Genomic DNA, 15,915 nt, shown 5'->3' on the forward strand with positions numbered 1-15,915 from the left:
ACCAGCTGTGAATCGCAGTACGCCTTTAGCCTCTGAGCACGGGTCTGCGCAGCAAGATTCATCCCGGCTATGAGCGCTTCATATTCTGCTTCATTGTTGGACGCACGGAAACCAAACCTCAGGGCGTAGTTCAGGACGAAGTCCTCTGGTCCGGTGAGAACTAGTCCTGCACCACACCCTGTCTTGTTCGATGACCCGTCCACATAAACTTCCCAGAGCGGCTCTTCATCAAAAACTGGGTGCGCGATGACGGACTCAGTCCCGGGAGGCGGTGATGCTCTGGAAACGACTCGAGGCTCTGGTACGGCCAGCTCTGCTTCTGGAGATGGAACTGCTACCAGTCCGGGGTCTGGGTCCGGAGCTGTGCACTCGGCTATGAAGTCAGCGAGAATCTGAGCTTTGATCGCCGGCCTGGGTAGGTACTTGATATCAAACTCACTGAGCTCCACGGCCCACTTGACAAGTCGGCCCGAAGTGTCTGGCCGGTGGAGGATCTGTCTGAGAGGCTGCCCTGTCAAGACCTTGATTGTGTGCGCCTGGAAGTACGGCCTTAGCTTTCGGGCCGCCATAATGAGGGCGCACACGAGCTTCTCTACTCGTTGATATCTGGTCTCTGCATCGTGGAGGACCTTACTCACATAGTAGATCGGCTTTTGCTGGTTAGACTCTTCTTTAATCAGTACTGCTGCAACTGCTAAGGGTCCCGCTGAGAGGTACAGAATCAGCTCTTCTCCTGGCTCCGGCGTGGACAACAAGGGAGGGGAGGACAGGTACTGCTTCAGCTCCTCGAACGCTGCTTGACATTCCGGAGTCCAGGGCGCGGTTTTTATACCTTTGATCGCATTGAAGAACGGGAGGCATCTCTCGGCGGATTTAGAAATAAACCGCCCCAGAGCTGCCACCAGTCCGGTCAGCCGCTGCACTTCTCTGATAGTGTTGGGAGGAGTCAGCTCCATTACTGCCTTGATCTTCTCCGGATTCGCCTCTATTCCTCTCTGGCTTACCATGAAGCCCAGGAACTTGCCTGCTCCGACGCCAAACGTACATTTGGTAGGATTAAGCTTCATGTTGTGTTCCCTCAAGACTTGGAAGGCTTCTTCGAGGTCGGAGATATGGTTGGAAGCACTTCTGCTCTTCACTAGCATATCGTCAACGTAGACCTCCATGTTCCGGCCGATCTGATTTCTGAACAGCTTGTTGACGAGACGCTGGTAAGTGGCTCCTGCATTCTTCAGTCCGAAAGGCATCACCCGATAGCAATAAGTCCCTTGGTCGGTAACGAATGATGTCTTCGGGATGTCAGACTCGTACATTCTGATTTGATTGTATCCTGAGAAAGCATCCATGAAACTGAGCAGCTCGTGACCTGCTGTGGCGTCAATGAGCTGGTCTATTTTTGGGAGTGGGTAGCTGTCCTTTGGGCAGGCCTTGTTCAGGTCTGTGAAGTCTATACAGGTCCTCCACTTTCCGTTGGACTTTTTTACCATTACGACATTCGCGAGCCAGTCCGGATACTGGATCTCACGAATGAAATCGGCCTTCAAAAGCCTCTCCACCTCTTCTCTGATGGCTTTCCGCCTCTCCGGTGCAAAGTGTCTACGCTTCTGCTTCACGGGCTTGCAGGTCTGATCGACACCGAGCTCGTGGGTGCTAATCGACGGGTCAATGCCGGGCATGTCTGAAGGAGTCCAGGCAAAGACATCTGCATTGGCCCTGAGGAACTGAGCGAGATCCTGCTGCGCGGCCTCTGGCAGGGCAGAGCCAATCTGGACAACCCTCTGTTCATCATCGATGTTCAATTGAATAGAGATGAGGTCCTCTACGGGCTCGTTGACTGTGACCTGCGCTTCGTCTCTCAGATCGTACAGCTCGATTGGGAGGGACTCAGACGCATTCTTCCCTCTCAGCGCTGCCGCATAGCATTGTCTTGATTAGGGCTGATCCCCTCTGACTTCACCTACGCCTCCTGGCGTAATGAACTTCATCTTCTGATGATAAGTGGAGGGAATCGCTCGGAGGAGGTTCTGGCCGGGGCGCCCTAGAATGGCGTTATAGGCCGACTTGGCCTTAACCACCAGGAAGGTCACCATTGCGAAGGACTGGCGGGGCGGCTCCCCGATAAGAACTGGAAGCTCAATCTGCCCTTCGACCTTGACAACTTCTCCTGAGAACCCGAACAGATCTGAGTTGGCCGGCTTCAGACGGTCAGCTCCGATCATCATCTGTTCGAAGGCGTGATAGTAGAGGATGTCGGCGGAGCTCCCGTTGTCGACCAGGATCTTCTTCATTTCCCAGTTCGCCACTAGCATTGTGACGACCAGGGCATCATCGTGCGGGAGGATCAGACCGTCAAGATCTGCCTCCGAAAAGGATATCTCATTTTCTGGCTCGGCCCTCTTACTGCAGGCGTGGACGGCGTTGACCTGCCGGGCATAAGTCCTGCGGGCCGATGAAGAGGTCCCTCCCGCGGTCGGCCCTCCTGAAATGGTACCAATAACGCCATGAGGTTGGAGTTGAGGTTGAGGTACCTGAGGAGGGAGAACGGCCGGGGCAGGAGCCTGGATGCGGTCGCCCAGGGGTTGGGCGTCTCGAGGACTTCTGTCTCTGGGTCTCGGGTTGTCCTGGCGCTCCCTTCTGTTGTCGTTATTTTTTAAGTACCTCCCGAGGTACCCTCTGCTTATCAGCTGCTCGATCTCCTCCTTGAGATGAATGCAGGCGTTGGTGTTGTGGCCGTGGCTCTTATGGAACCGGCAATACCTGGACATGTCTTGGGTGCCTGCCTCCGGCGTCTGCTTCTTCGGCCACCGGATGAAGTCTTCTTTCCGGATGGCTGCCAAAATTTGAGCCCTAGATGCGGTGAGGGGCGTGTAGCGCTCCCTCGTCGGGGGGCTCCTCTCCTTTCGAGGCCGGGGGGAGCTCCTTTCCTTCCGGGACGGGCTGCTCTCCTTCCTCTGGGGTCTGTCATCCCTACGCTGCTTGGCGGGGTTCTTCTCCTCTGGTCTTCTCTTGCTGACGGAATCCAGGGCAGCGAGAGTCTCCTCGACGGAGATGTACTCTTCCGCCCCGGTCATCAGATCTGCTAAGGACTGCGGATTTCGCCGGGCGACTGCTCTTCGGAAGTCGGTGGACCGGGCTCCGGCCAGAAGAGCATTCGTTGCCGCGGAGGGATCCAGATTAGGTACCTGAAGGGCCTCTCGGTTGAACCGGCCAACGAACGCTTTTAAGGCCTCACCGTCTTCCTGCCTCAGGGCCATCAGTGAAGCCGTCGTCTTTCGAGGCCTTCTGCTGCTCATGAAATGCCGGGCCAGGTCGTCTCCGAAGTCGTCGAAATTGTCAACGGACTTGGGCTTCAGCCGTGAGTACCAATCTCTTGCGGCTCCGGTTAATGTGGTGGGGAGTGCCCTGCAAAGGAACCCGTCCGACGCCCCGTGGAGAAGCATCGTGGTCCTGAAGGTCTGCAGGTGATCCACGGGATCGGTGGTCCCATCATACTGCGGGATCTGCGGCATCTTGAAGCCCAAGGGGACTGCCGCACCGAGTACCCTGTCTGTGAAAGGGGGATTGCTACTGAAGATCCTTGAAGCAGGGCGGCCATGATCTCTAGCCAGCTCCTCGATTCTGTTATCGATCTTCTGGATTCTTAGTAACATCGGATCATCCCTCTGTTCGGCCAGACGGGCAGGTCTACTCCTTACGGCTGATGGGCTCCTTGCGGATCCGGACTGGCTGAGGGGACTCCTTCGCCGGTGCCGCGATCCCTCTCCGTGCATAGGGTCTCTCTTGCTGCCCCGCTTCTGCACGGAGGGAGATCGTGACCGGTGATGCTGTCGACGAGGCTCAGGACGCACGCTCCTGTCCCGCGAGTGGTGGTCTCTTCGAGTGGAGTGACGAGTTTGGTCGCGGGGTGGAGACGCGCGTTCTCTGCGGGAGCTTTCTCCCCTCTGAACAGGTCGAGAAACCTCGACGGGGTGTTGCTGGAGTGCGGGAGCCGCATTCCTGAACTGCGCAACTACAGCGGTCATTTCCTGAAAAAGGGCCCTCATCTCCCTCGGGGTCGGGGTGGGGTCTGAACGGTCCGAGTGGGGCGAAGTCCGCTCCACGGCCGCCCCGACCTCCACCTGTGAGGCCAGACGCTCACTTCGTCCTTCACGGGGGGCCGTAGCCCGGGTAGCCCGAGAAGTCGGAGGTGCTCGCTTGCCGGTCTGTCCTACCATTTTTATCTGGGTGAGATTTCGAACAGCTTTTTGTTGCGTGGTCCCACGGATGGCGCCAAATCTGTTAGGCCTAAAATCGGTAACAGGTTATGGTAGGGCTGGGTAGTCCGGGCTAACGAGCCACGGCTGAATGGCTGGTTGAGTCCTGCGCTGCACAGAGTACAGACAAGAAAGAAAAGGGTCAGAGGACCAACCCGGAGTGATACTCCGGACGGGCGCTTCGACACTCAAGTCAGTATGAGCAGGAGTGCAGAGCAATGTCAGATCAAAAAGCTTAGAGTTTTGGTTCTCAGATTTCCAGGACCCTCACCTTAGCACAAGTGAAGGCTATTTATAGTGGTTCTGAGCCACCTGTCTAGGACAGGTGGTAGTTCTGAGCCAGGTGGTGGCCTCTGCATGGACCAGGTTTCATACCTAAGGAGGGCAGGTGGAGGTCCCTGATTGGTCCAGGTGTCACACCTAGTGGAGACAGGTGTTGGCCTTCCAACGGTCCTTGTGAGGGCCACGTGCCAGAAGCTAATTGGATGCTGAGTTCGGACCCATCAGTGCTGAATCCGGATTGCTGAGTCCGGATTCCCTCAGTGCTGAGTCCGGACCCTATCACCTTTGATGAAAAAAGTCCCTAGAGATCCCAAACATTCTTGATTCGAAAGAAACCTCCAACTTTAGAGAAGAGATCTAAAGTCCAGGTCTCCTCGGTAGTTCCATCATTAGAACTAAGGGGCAACTTGGGTCGGGTTGAGGCCAACCCTAACCCAACCCGAGATAGCATTCTCTCAACCCTAACCCAACCCGCCTCCAAATTGGGTCGGGTTGGGTTCGAGCCAAATAGAAAAATACGAGGAAAAAGGCATAATCCCATAAAACATGAGAAAACTAGAGGATAGAGGTAGGGTTCGGATCAGATCGGGTTGCCAAAGCCTCAACCCTAACCCAACCTGAAATTAAATCGGGTTGGCTTTTCCCAACCCTAACCCAACCCAACCCAACCCGAGAAAATGCCAACCCAACCAGAGCCAAAATCGGGTTGAACCCGTTGGGTTCGGGTTGAGCCCGACCCAAGTTGCACCCTTAATTAGAACTCGCCGTGTAAACCCCTTGGGCTTGCCTGACTGAGACCCGTGTTGGGCCCGTAGTACCAACTTCATCAATAACCATAATTGTACCGAATCCCAATCTGAGACTATCAGGTCCCAACTGAGTCTGAGTGTTAGTGGTGGGACCGTTAGGTTTATGGGTGAATGGTGTGCCAGTACCTAAGGGGACCGTTGTTTCTGTTAACAGTAGGGATCATGACATTGACGATTGGGTTGGGAAGAGGGCCCCACGTTTAAAAGATGCATAAATCCGAGTAGCCAAGCGAAGGGAACTTAACCATTGTAGATGTTCCCTAGCTTGCCAGTTATATGCCTAGCTGTAGGACTACTTCCTCCCATAATGTCATGCGCATGGTTTGAAATTTCGGTTTCGGCATATATTTTGGACCTAGCCGAAATCCTGAAATTTCGGTTGCAATTGGATAAAGATGCTCGACATTTCGGTCATTTCGGTGTTGACGGAAATCCGAAATTTCAAACCATGGTCATGCGTACAACTCTAGAGTCTAGAGTGGGCTCCGAGTGGGAGATTCTGAGATTGTTGCAGCCAACAGTGGTGATTGTTGGAAATTATAAATCAAAATCACACAGATTTGAAAGGATCATAATCGATTCTAATAAACCTTTTGATTGTGAACAACACACTAGAGTTTCAGCAGGACTCTTAGAACGGCTGAAATCTCAACAGTTTATTATTTAGTAAATAATAAACTGTTTGACGAACACATATCCGACCTTAGCTCAGTTGGTAGAGCGGAGGACTGTAGTGGGATTACCCGTCAGATGATCCTTAGGTCGCTGGTTCGAATCCGGCAGGTCGGATTTCCTTCTTTTTTTTTGACCTTTTGAGTAGGTTCAAATCCTAAAATAGACTATAACAGTCACTTTTGGGGCTCCCTTGTGACTCGTGGATATGATCGGATCCGTTGATAATTTCTAATCAAATGACACTTAAAGCACCCTGATTGGATGATCCTGATCCACAAAACTTCATTTAGGGCTCTTTCAGAAAAGCCAGGCCGTTGATTTTTATGGGCATTTATCTTGTGCTAATTTGGCATGGACCTTGTAGATCGGCCTCACGATGTTCTTCAGGATCAACGATTACAAATACATGTCCCAAGTAATACCCAACAATAAAAGAAGAGTGATTGAATGAAGGGTGCCCACACTGGTGGGCAGCCTTGAAACTGGTTCTTGGAAGGGCGCACTTCATTCCATCATTCCTCTGTTATAAAATTAAATTTTTATGTGGCTTCTAAAAATACGGGATTTCAACCATCGAACATGGGGCATTTGAATGGCTAGGGAAACCGTTTAAGATGAGCCTATACTAAAGATTTCATACCATGTAAGACTTTTATGGACTTGCACAGAACATGTTGGGGCTTTTGTAAAACCAGATTGTAGAGAATGTTTAATTATGGTAAAGAATAATCCAGATTGGCTGATATATGTTTGTGATCAATAAGGTTTTGAGCCATGAACACCTTGCCACGTGTGTGTTCATGTTGGAAAGGGTATGGTAATGAGTTTAATAATGTGTGGGCTTGTTGTAAGCCCAATAAGTTTAATGGCCTTATTTGAGGAATGAGTGTCACACCCCTGCCCCGCTGTGTAGATATTGTCTGATTCTGCGTCGCAACCCTCCTCGGTTTTGTTTTTCTGCAGAAAGCGCGTTTACACAGGGAGGAGGAATCCACATATATAGCCCAGGAACTTTTTCTCCATTTCCGATGTGGGATCTCACAATGAGAGTATCTAATGGGTGGACTTTAGGGTTTCCTTAGTTATTATAAATACAGGATTGGTCTGTACTTTCACACATAAGGTTGTTATTTCTCCCATTAGAATACACATAAGGTCATGGAGAGAGTACAAGACCGCCCGAGGTTCCTTGTCTTGCAGAACATCAAATGTATATAAGTTCCCTTCCCTCTTTATATCGTTGTTATTTTGGACGGCATAGTCGTGAGGAAGGTGATAATGTATTAATGTGGGATAAGGTTTTAAATAAAACCCTCTACTAAGTAGTGGTTATAAGGACTGTAACTAAGGGGCACTATTTATAGCAATTCAGACCATTTGGATTCCATTAATTCTAAGTGAATGGTCATTGCTCGTAGGTTGTCAATCACGATGGTTTATGGGGATCTAAAAGGTCAAGTTTTTCTCCATAGAATATGGATTGCAATCGCATCAAGTATTAGTACAGATAGTGGCTTTTGCCCGTAGCTGGGTCGCTACTTGGTAAGATACTGTGGTGGCATAAGGTAAGTGTTTGAGGTACACATTTTATAGGGTCTCGTCTTGCCTGTAGGCGGCAAATCTTTTGAAGACTTCTGTTCATTTGGAAACTTGGCCTTATGATAAAGACGATGCAAAATGTGGCTAGTTCCTCCAAAGGGGGACCCTCCAATGCTAAAGTCAGAATATGCACCAACAGTATGAACTGAGCTATGATGAGTAAAAGTAGGGAGAACAAATGGTAGATGTGTCAAACGAAGTGCATACCTTGGAGCTTAGTCCCCCTTCTATAGACTTAGATTCCGTGGCAGTTTAGGAAACTTTCCATTGTCGGAGTCTCTTGTGATTGGCCGGGCTTTCGAAGAAGTCGGTTTCTAAATTTATCTCGCTGCCAACGAGATTTGCTTTAGGGATAAGTCTCTAGGTTTTCTAGAAGAGGTGCAAAAGACCTCCCTGCCCTTAGTCGCCCTTGGGTGACGTGTCAGCCCCTCATCGCATGTCAGATTTTACCCCTAACATAGGCTATTGAATACATTCAATGGCCAAAGTTGCATTTGATCAAATACTGAAGATAATTCAACCAACTGGATTTTTTTTGGCAATGGGACATCAAATGTTTAGTCAACCAGATGAGCAGTTTAAATTTAGAAATGAAAATAGGCAAGCCACCCTAGCACATCCTTCTACATATATTCCCCCCAATCATAAAAACAAAACACACCATCTTCAGTATCTGCATAATCCTCATTTATCCAATCACAGGAAGCAATATAAGCCCAAGAATTTCGAAATGAAAATAGTAATGGGAAACCTGTAGAAAGGTCATGTAACAATGGAGCTAACCCGTTGCATATAACCAAAAAAAAAATCAGTTTTAAGTTTTCAGTTAAGATGGGTTTGAAGCTTACAGTGCAGATAGCCGTTTGTCTGAAGATTCCAAGTTATCCCCCTTGTAAGCTGCCAACAACTCCTCTGCATCGTCTTTGAACCTCAAAATGTACTTCTCCAAAAATACTGCCTCAGTCATGGGCAACAGAGAGTGGAAGTTGGGTTCCGTCTTCAACAACATCTTTGATTTCAGAATCTGAATGATTCTCTAACGAGGAAGAACCCTCTTTCCAATGCTATATGTTAAACATGTTGGGTAATCGATCAGGGCTGAATGATCGGATCTAACAGTGTTCATGAAGAACTCCCATCTTTAGACTCAGATTCTTCTCAGAGTTCAGCAATAAGTTTGGTGTCTTCCTAACCATTGTCAATGTTTCCTGCTCTGAAAGACCAAAGCTCTTAAACAGCTTGAGTTTTCATTGCAGGGTCTTGGGCTTCATGCAACTGACTGTATATAGAGCATAGACGAACATCCGTGAATTGACAGAGAAACCCATCTCTATGACCTTGGTGACAAGATCTCGGAGTGCGGATTCACTCGTGACGAACAGAGGTGGCCGCCGCTTCAAAAGCATTGCAAGAAGACCCAACGATACCACAGCTTTGCAAGAAAGAGATGTTAGGCAGCAGCCTCCGTTTGGGTCTTTGCAGAGAACCCATTTGCATCTTCGCAAGGCTTGAATGACACGTTTTTTGTCGCCGCAAAGGATTTTGTTGAGGATTTCAATGCAGGGGATCAGTTTGTGGTCCAAGCTAGTTGCCAGGAGTGTCGAATTCTTTGAAACCAATTGACCCAGATCGGGTCCCGTAAGACCCAGTTCTTGCAGAAATATGAGCTTAGGTTTTAGGATTTTCTCAACATCGGCGACTAGGATCTGAGGGGAGACTCGTATGGCATCTCGGATGTGGTTTTTGGTGACTCCGAACTGTTGTAATAGGGAGAGGACAGAATCAGGTTTTTCGCGAGATTTTACACGTCGAAGGCGTTTTTTTGAAACCGAAATGGCGAGAGTTTCAGAGAAACCGCAAATCTCAATGAGGTAATTGATGATAAAGGGCTTTGAATTCGATGTTGAGTTCTCAGCAGCAGAAGCAAAAGAGATGGATAAAACCGATGGTCTGGTGACTACAGCAAAGAAATGGTAGAAGGGTGTGCATTTGTAAGAAATGGTAGAAGGGTGTGCATTTGTGGGTTTCTAAAGAGAAACAAGTAGAGAGTGGTATGTTTCCTTCCAAGGGAAATTGCAATTTTCTCCCAAAAGAATGCTTAGTTTTCACAATTTATTGCATCTGGGTGTTCTGAAAGAACTGAAACAGACAGAGATGAAATGTTGGCCTAAGCTGAAATGAATCAAATCAGTTGCAATAGATAAACAAAAATAAAACCGTTGAATATTTTGGAGGTCAAAAAAAAATTATCAGCAAAATTTGAGCCAGATCTGGATGAAAATGGCTTAAAAGGATAATTAAATGGAGACAAAATGTACGATCATACACTGAACTGAACTGGATCTGCAGGGAAGTAAAATAACAGCTTAAATATTGTGAAAATGAGTAGAAATATGACACAATAGAGCAGACTCTGAACCAATTAATTGTTTCCAAGAGGAATTTCTAATTGAAGCATCAAAGTAACAAATTAGAAAGCAGTAAGAAGCCAAGAATTAACAATAAATAGTACTGCTAATATTCTTAATTACTAATTTACTATGCATCTTCAAGCATATAACACCATAAGTAAATAAAAGGGAGCAATTGAACAGATGTACCGTGACTTGCAATTCTGATAAAAATTAACATAACCAATGACCGCAATTTGAACCCACTAAAAAAGTCTAACAATGAACTAAAAGCAAAATGGGAATCCGTTTTGTGAAAAAAAAAAAGTGTGATTAATTGGAGCCACGTCTACTAAAAGACGAAGGAAGGGAGCTCAAACCCCCATAAAAGCAATAAATACATCTTGAAAAAGTCAAATCAATGGTCACATCACTCCCGTTTTTATTTCCCACACGACATCCTGTTCTCAAAGTGTTTTCCATGAACTAATATATGTATTCTTGATGGAATCATGGTTTTAAATTTTCACCGAATCTGACGCGAAACAACTGAAATGTTTCAGTTTCCATCCCCGCCGAAATGAAAACGAAATCGAAACTTACACCAAAACAAAAATCATATGTGCATTAGTAGTATATTATATCAATATATGTTACATAATTATATTTATATAAATTGCATATAAAATGTGGTCTATGTGTTATGTATAAATATTTATATGAATTACAGGTGAAACGTGGATGTACTGAATTCTGACATGCACGGCAATACATGTTGCTAGCTATTCGATGTTATTAAGCTATTATGGATGGCTGCTTTGCTTATGTGAGGGTTTCTAAGTGTGTATCTGTGTTGATCATAGCATTTTCTAAAGTTTCATCTTAAAATTCTAGTATTTACATATGTTTCCATACATTTCCGTGATTTTACAGGCTTTATACCAAAATTTTCAACTGAAACTGAAATGTTTCCATTTCCATGGCGACCGAAACCGAAACCGAAACCGAAATTTAAAACCTTGGATGGAAACACTAAATCGCTCTAACGAGGGGAAGAAAAAGGGAAAATTATCAATTATTGCGATAACACCAGAGAGAAATACAATGTGCAAATAACTAGATACGTACATTCATTTATGTACATATACATGAACACATACGTTCTGATATGCGTGTTCAATCATGCTGGCAGCAGCCTATTAAAATGCTAACATTTCAGATTTTAAAAAAATATATTTATCCACCCACAACATAAGATACATACCACAGTTACCTATTATCCTAATCAATTTAAAGTACATATACATTCTCAGTTACCCAGCCAGTATACTTAATGATTCATTATATATACATGATAAGCAGATACAGTTGAAGTCTTTAAATAGGATATAGGCTGAGAGGAATGAAAACAAGAGATAGTATAGTCATATCTCTCACCTTTCCAATAAGATGGTGCAATGTGCATTAACTGCATACATGGGTCAATCCAGTTCTCCCTGCATGGAACTTAAAATTAGCATTCTCATGCGAACACATTTAAATGTAACAACCACTGGTTGTAGACCTGTAGAATTGTCCATTTGATCACGATCAGAAAAGCATTAAATAATAATCTCTTGGTGTGTCTAATTCCTCAGATGTGGAAGTGAGGGCGGCACATTTTGGCCTTTTGAATATTGATAGAAGGTTGATGGATCAGACAATTGTTGAGGGAGATTCATTAAATGTGATTCGTTGGCTGAAAGGTGGGGTGGCTCCTCCGTGGAGATTTCTTTCCATTTTTTATGAGATTGAGGACTTAACTGCGGGGTCCGCTATCAGCTTTCAACGTGTTAGAAGATCGGCAAATGATAAGGCGGATGCGCTAGCTAAGCGTGGTGTCTCCGGTGGTTCTATTATGTGGTTCGACCACCTTCCTCCTTGAGAAGGGGTTTTCTCTGTATTTTGTTTTTTCTTCGTTCCTGTTTTATTCTTGCTTCCTATTGTAGATATGGGGGGTCCATCTCGGCCTCCTAAATTTGCTATATATAATTATTGCCATTTCAAAAGAATAAAAATAAATAATAATCTCTTGAGAGCACTACATAGATATTGGTAAAAGGTTTTTGGTGCATTTTAACCATCCCATTCGACTGGGACATGTGAAGTACTTCAAAGACTCCTTGAAGCATGCAACTTTTTTGGCTAAAATGGCCAGAATATTTTTTTTTTTCAGAATCCTGCCTTCACCAACATAACTGTTTTTTCCTAACGACTGGACTTGGGTCGAAGGTGATCGAGGAGAAGTATGGGGCAAGCTTTGGAAGTTGGAATTCGTTAGAAAACTACAGGAACCTATATGTCATAATTTGGAGAGGCATCTTCAAAATAAAGTCTTCTTTTCTTATGGGGATTTGTCTTAGGGTTTTAAAAGAGGATGGAGTGCAGTTCTAGCTTGATCCTCGGTGCAATGAGGTACCCCTAAAAGACTTGGTCCCAGATATTTTTGTTATAGCGCAGAAGAGAGCAATCACTAGCAAAGATTTGTTCAACCCTGTAAACAGAAGGGTGGATTGGAAGGTCGAGTTTTGCCGGAACTTTTTTATAAGGAGATAAAAAGGGTGATGTCGTTAACGAAATCCTTGGACTCGAATTTTATCATTCAGGAGGGCTAGGATAAAAAGATTTGGACTTGGCTCGACATGGGGTGTTCGCTGTCCATTCTTTCTACCAACGTCTCATGTTGGTTGCGCCTTCCTCGCCAACAAACAGGATTTGAAGGACTCCTGCTCCGCCGAGAATTTGCATGTTTGGTTGGTCTTTGTACCTCAATAAAAATATTGATGGTTGACCACTTGTGTAGTCACGATGTTATTATAGTTGATCTTTGCGTTTTTGGCCTTCAGGCGGGGGAGACCATCGAGTATATCTTCATTCATTATAGGTGGCTAGAGAGGTTCAGACCTATATTCTGAATTTGTTCGGCATCGCTTGGCATTTACCAAATAAAATTGCAGATCTTTTTGAACAATGGAACTTTGCCCCTTGGCCAATAAGGGGTAAGATTTTGTGGAGAATGGCCCTTCTTGCCGTAATTTGGGCGATTTGGAAAGAAATGAACAGGTGCGCCTTCAAAGGTGTGACCAGACATTCTTATTTCAGCAGCCTGTAGGTTTTATCAATGTTAGTTCTTTGGGCAAGAGTTCTCTCGAGCTTTAGAGGAATCTCCACTTCTACCATAAGACAATCCTGGGTTGAGGTCTGAGCGAGTAATATTGTGATAGGGAACTAGTGCCCAGCTGGAGCGGAGGATCTTCTCTGAGATGAAAATGGGGATAGTAAGTGGGCCTTCTCTGGGCCTCTTAGCAAAAAAGATGCTAACGAGGTTGAATTGCAACTTTACTGCCTTGGGTCCGCGTGATGGATTCTAGGGACCTCGACAACCTTATCTTGGAAGGCGACTCGCTTAATATTATCAGGTGGATGGACATTGGGTATTATCTCTGCAGATTTGTTGACACGATCAACGGGGTTTTAGATCGAATGGCGGTTCACCATGTGATTTTTCACCAAGTTAGGCAGTCGGCCAATGGTGAAGCTGACTGGGTCGCCCATAATGGGCTAGATAGGCTCATTTTGGAGCCTTTTGATTTACTTCCACCTTGAGGTTGTGATGTTTTTGGATCTTCTTTTTGATATGGATTGCATTTTGTCCTTCTCAGTCCCCTGAGCATTTCCCACTTTTTAATAAATTGCTGCCATTAAAAACCAACGTTTCCTACTTTTTTAATTTACTTACCAAGCATTAGACTCATTTCACACAGTGGTTAATATGATGCACACCTAGCGAGAAAAAAAAAAATATAGGATTTGCTATGTAAATTGCACCATGAGATGTAATGCCTTCATTATGTGAAGAATAATCAAAAGTATAAGTTATACATTGAAGTAACTGTTTAAAAACTCCCCAAGTCAATCATTGACTCGCCCAGGACAACTCAGTTTTACCTTGGCTAAGTTCTCATATGAGTCCGTGTTTTGCCCGACCAAGTTAATAAAAAACTCCTTTAACTCGCCGAGTTAATGCAAAATTGACTGTGGCATTCACTGACACACCCAAGTTGACTCCTTTTTACCTTGAATGAGAGTGGCAGGAGTTTTTAAACACCGATTTAGACAGACAATGATTTTGACTCTAAAGTATCTTTACATGGATGTAGAAAGCATTCAAATATCTAGCTCAAAGAAAGTACATCATGTTATGCAATCAAATATATGACTTTAACATATTTAAATTCTTAAAGGAAGGGTTTTTGCCAATGTTATGAAAAACTCGCTCTATGCTTCTGACTTCTACAACAAATGATTCATATGAGCCCAACCATTCCATTTCCATTTTTCAAAATCAAATAAGAAACAAGAATAAGCAAATAGTTGTGTTTCTCCCAGAAATGCTTTCTCAAAAAAAAAAAAAAAAATTGATACGCCTTGCCAAGAAGATAGTCACGTACGCTGAATATGAGAGTTCTACGGCGAATCTTATTTTTTAATTTTAAATGCCATTCACTATTTCTTTTTGCCTGAGTTATGCAGACCATAAGGATTAGATATGCTTCCCGTCCATAGCAACTATATTAGAGCCCATCTCTAATGCTTCAATTGACCAAAATCCAATCCTTGAAAGAAAAAAAAATATTTTGATCGTGAGATTTTTTGTGTATTTAACCTTTTTGAACACTGGTGTTATTTAGACCTTAAGTATCACGACATTTAAGCTTTCGATGGACGGCCTTATATGCATTATTCAGCTTCATGCATTCCAAATGTATGATTAAGTGGTCATTTGGATGGATGCTCGGTTGATTATTTTAGCTTGTCCTTACAGTACTTGAAAGATTATCATTCACGATTTGAATGGTTATGGTTTAAATCAGAATCCGAATAGTTCAACTTGAGCTACTGTGTTAAACATATCCAAGATTTTTTATTTATTTTTGCTTTCATGATTCATAAATGATGAAATGAATGAAAAAAGATGGAAAATGGAAACATCCACATGGATAAAAAACCTTTATGGTAACTCTACAACCTAACTACAGTAAAAAGAAAAAAACGAAATTGTATGGGATATACATAAACTTCACTAACCCAGGAGATGAAACGATGAAAAATGAAAAATCTACAGAAAGAACACCACAATTGTGAGTTGATAACAGACTTGCACCCAAAAAAAAAATTAAAAGTTCAAGAGTATGTCCACAGTCTTAAAAACCCAGAAGACAAAAAACGATGGCGACTGTAAAACCCACATGAGAAAACGATGGCAACTTTATAAGGATGCTGTCAACTCACTTTACTGGTAGGCACATTCTTTAACAGGTATTTTTCATGGGCTACTGATATTGGCACTACCATATTTTGATAATTGCACTAACTGACCATTCCATAAACATCTATCAAAGGTTAGAGGGCTGCTAGATTGAAGGGTGCCATTGCAGAAATAGGAGGAAAAGGCGCCCCATTGGTTGCAAGGCTCGGTCAACTGGAATGTGTATTCTTCACATAGGAGATCTTCCAATTGAGAAGATCCATCGACTTGAGACGAAGAGAAAGGTCTATCTAATTTATTTAGTTCAAACCGCACTCAAAGGTAGAGCATTCTCCATTGCTATAGGAACTTTTGTACCAGAAACAATGGTATCTCCAGTTATAGCCCCTCTGGGATGTAAAATATATCTCTTCTCACCATCCCCGTAGTGTATGATAAAGTGAACTTTCAGTCTAGCATCCCTCTTAAGGGTATTGCCGGCCCAAAAAAAAACTCTCAAATCAAGTCGTTAAAAATAAAAGACAAGCTGATCTTGTGCAATTATTAAACCATGATAGTGCCAAAATAAGTAGCCTTACCGAACTGAACGACTCATCTCG

General features: G+C 44.6%; 1 non-coding gene and 1 pseudogene across 1 annotated transcript; one reads left to right on the forward strand and one right to left on the reverse strand.

Annotated features, from left to right (window-relative positions):
- Window positions 1-6,041: 6,041 nt before the first annotated feature.
- TRNAY-GUA (transfer RNA tyrosine (anticodon GUA)) lies at window positions 6,042-6,133 on the forward strand. The gene is given in 2 exon segments: window positions 6,042-6,078; window positions 6,098-6,133. It is a non-coding gene; the product is annotated as a tRNA-Tyr (tRNA).
- A 2,329-nt stretch (window positions 6,134-8,462) lies between these two features.
- Window positions 8,463-11,473, reverse strand: LOC143892048 (transcription termination factor MTEF1, chloroplastic-like; annotated as a pseudogene).
- Between the last annotated feature and the right edge of the window lie 4,442 nt (window positions 11,474-15,915).

The sequence above is a fragment of the Tasmannia lanceolata genome, unplaced genomic scaffold (assembly GCF_043159265.1).
Source record: "Tasmannia lanceolata isolate RefF3 unplaced genomic scaffold, GAP_Taslan_0.1 ptg000015l, whole genome shotgun sequence".
In the NCBI taxonomy this organism is placed as follows: Eukaryota; Viridiplantae; Streptophyta; class Magnoliopsida; order Canellales; family Winteraceae; genus Tasmannia; species Tasmannia lanceolata.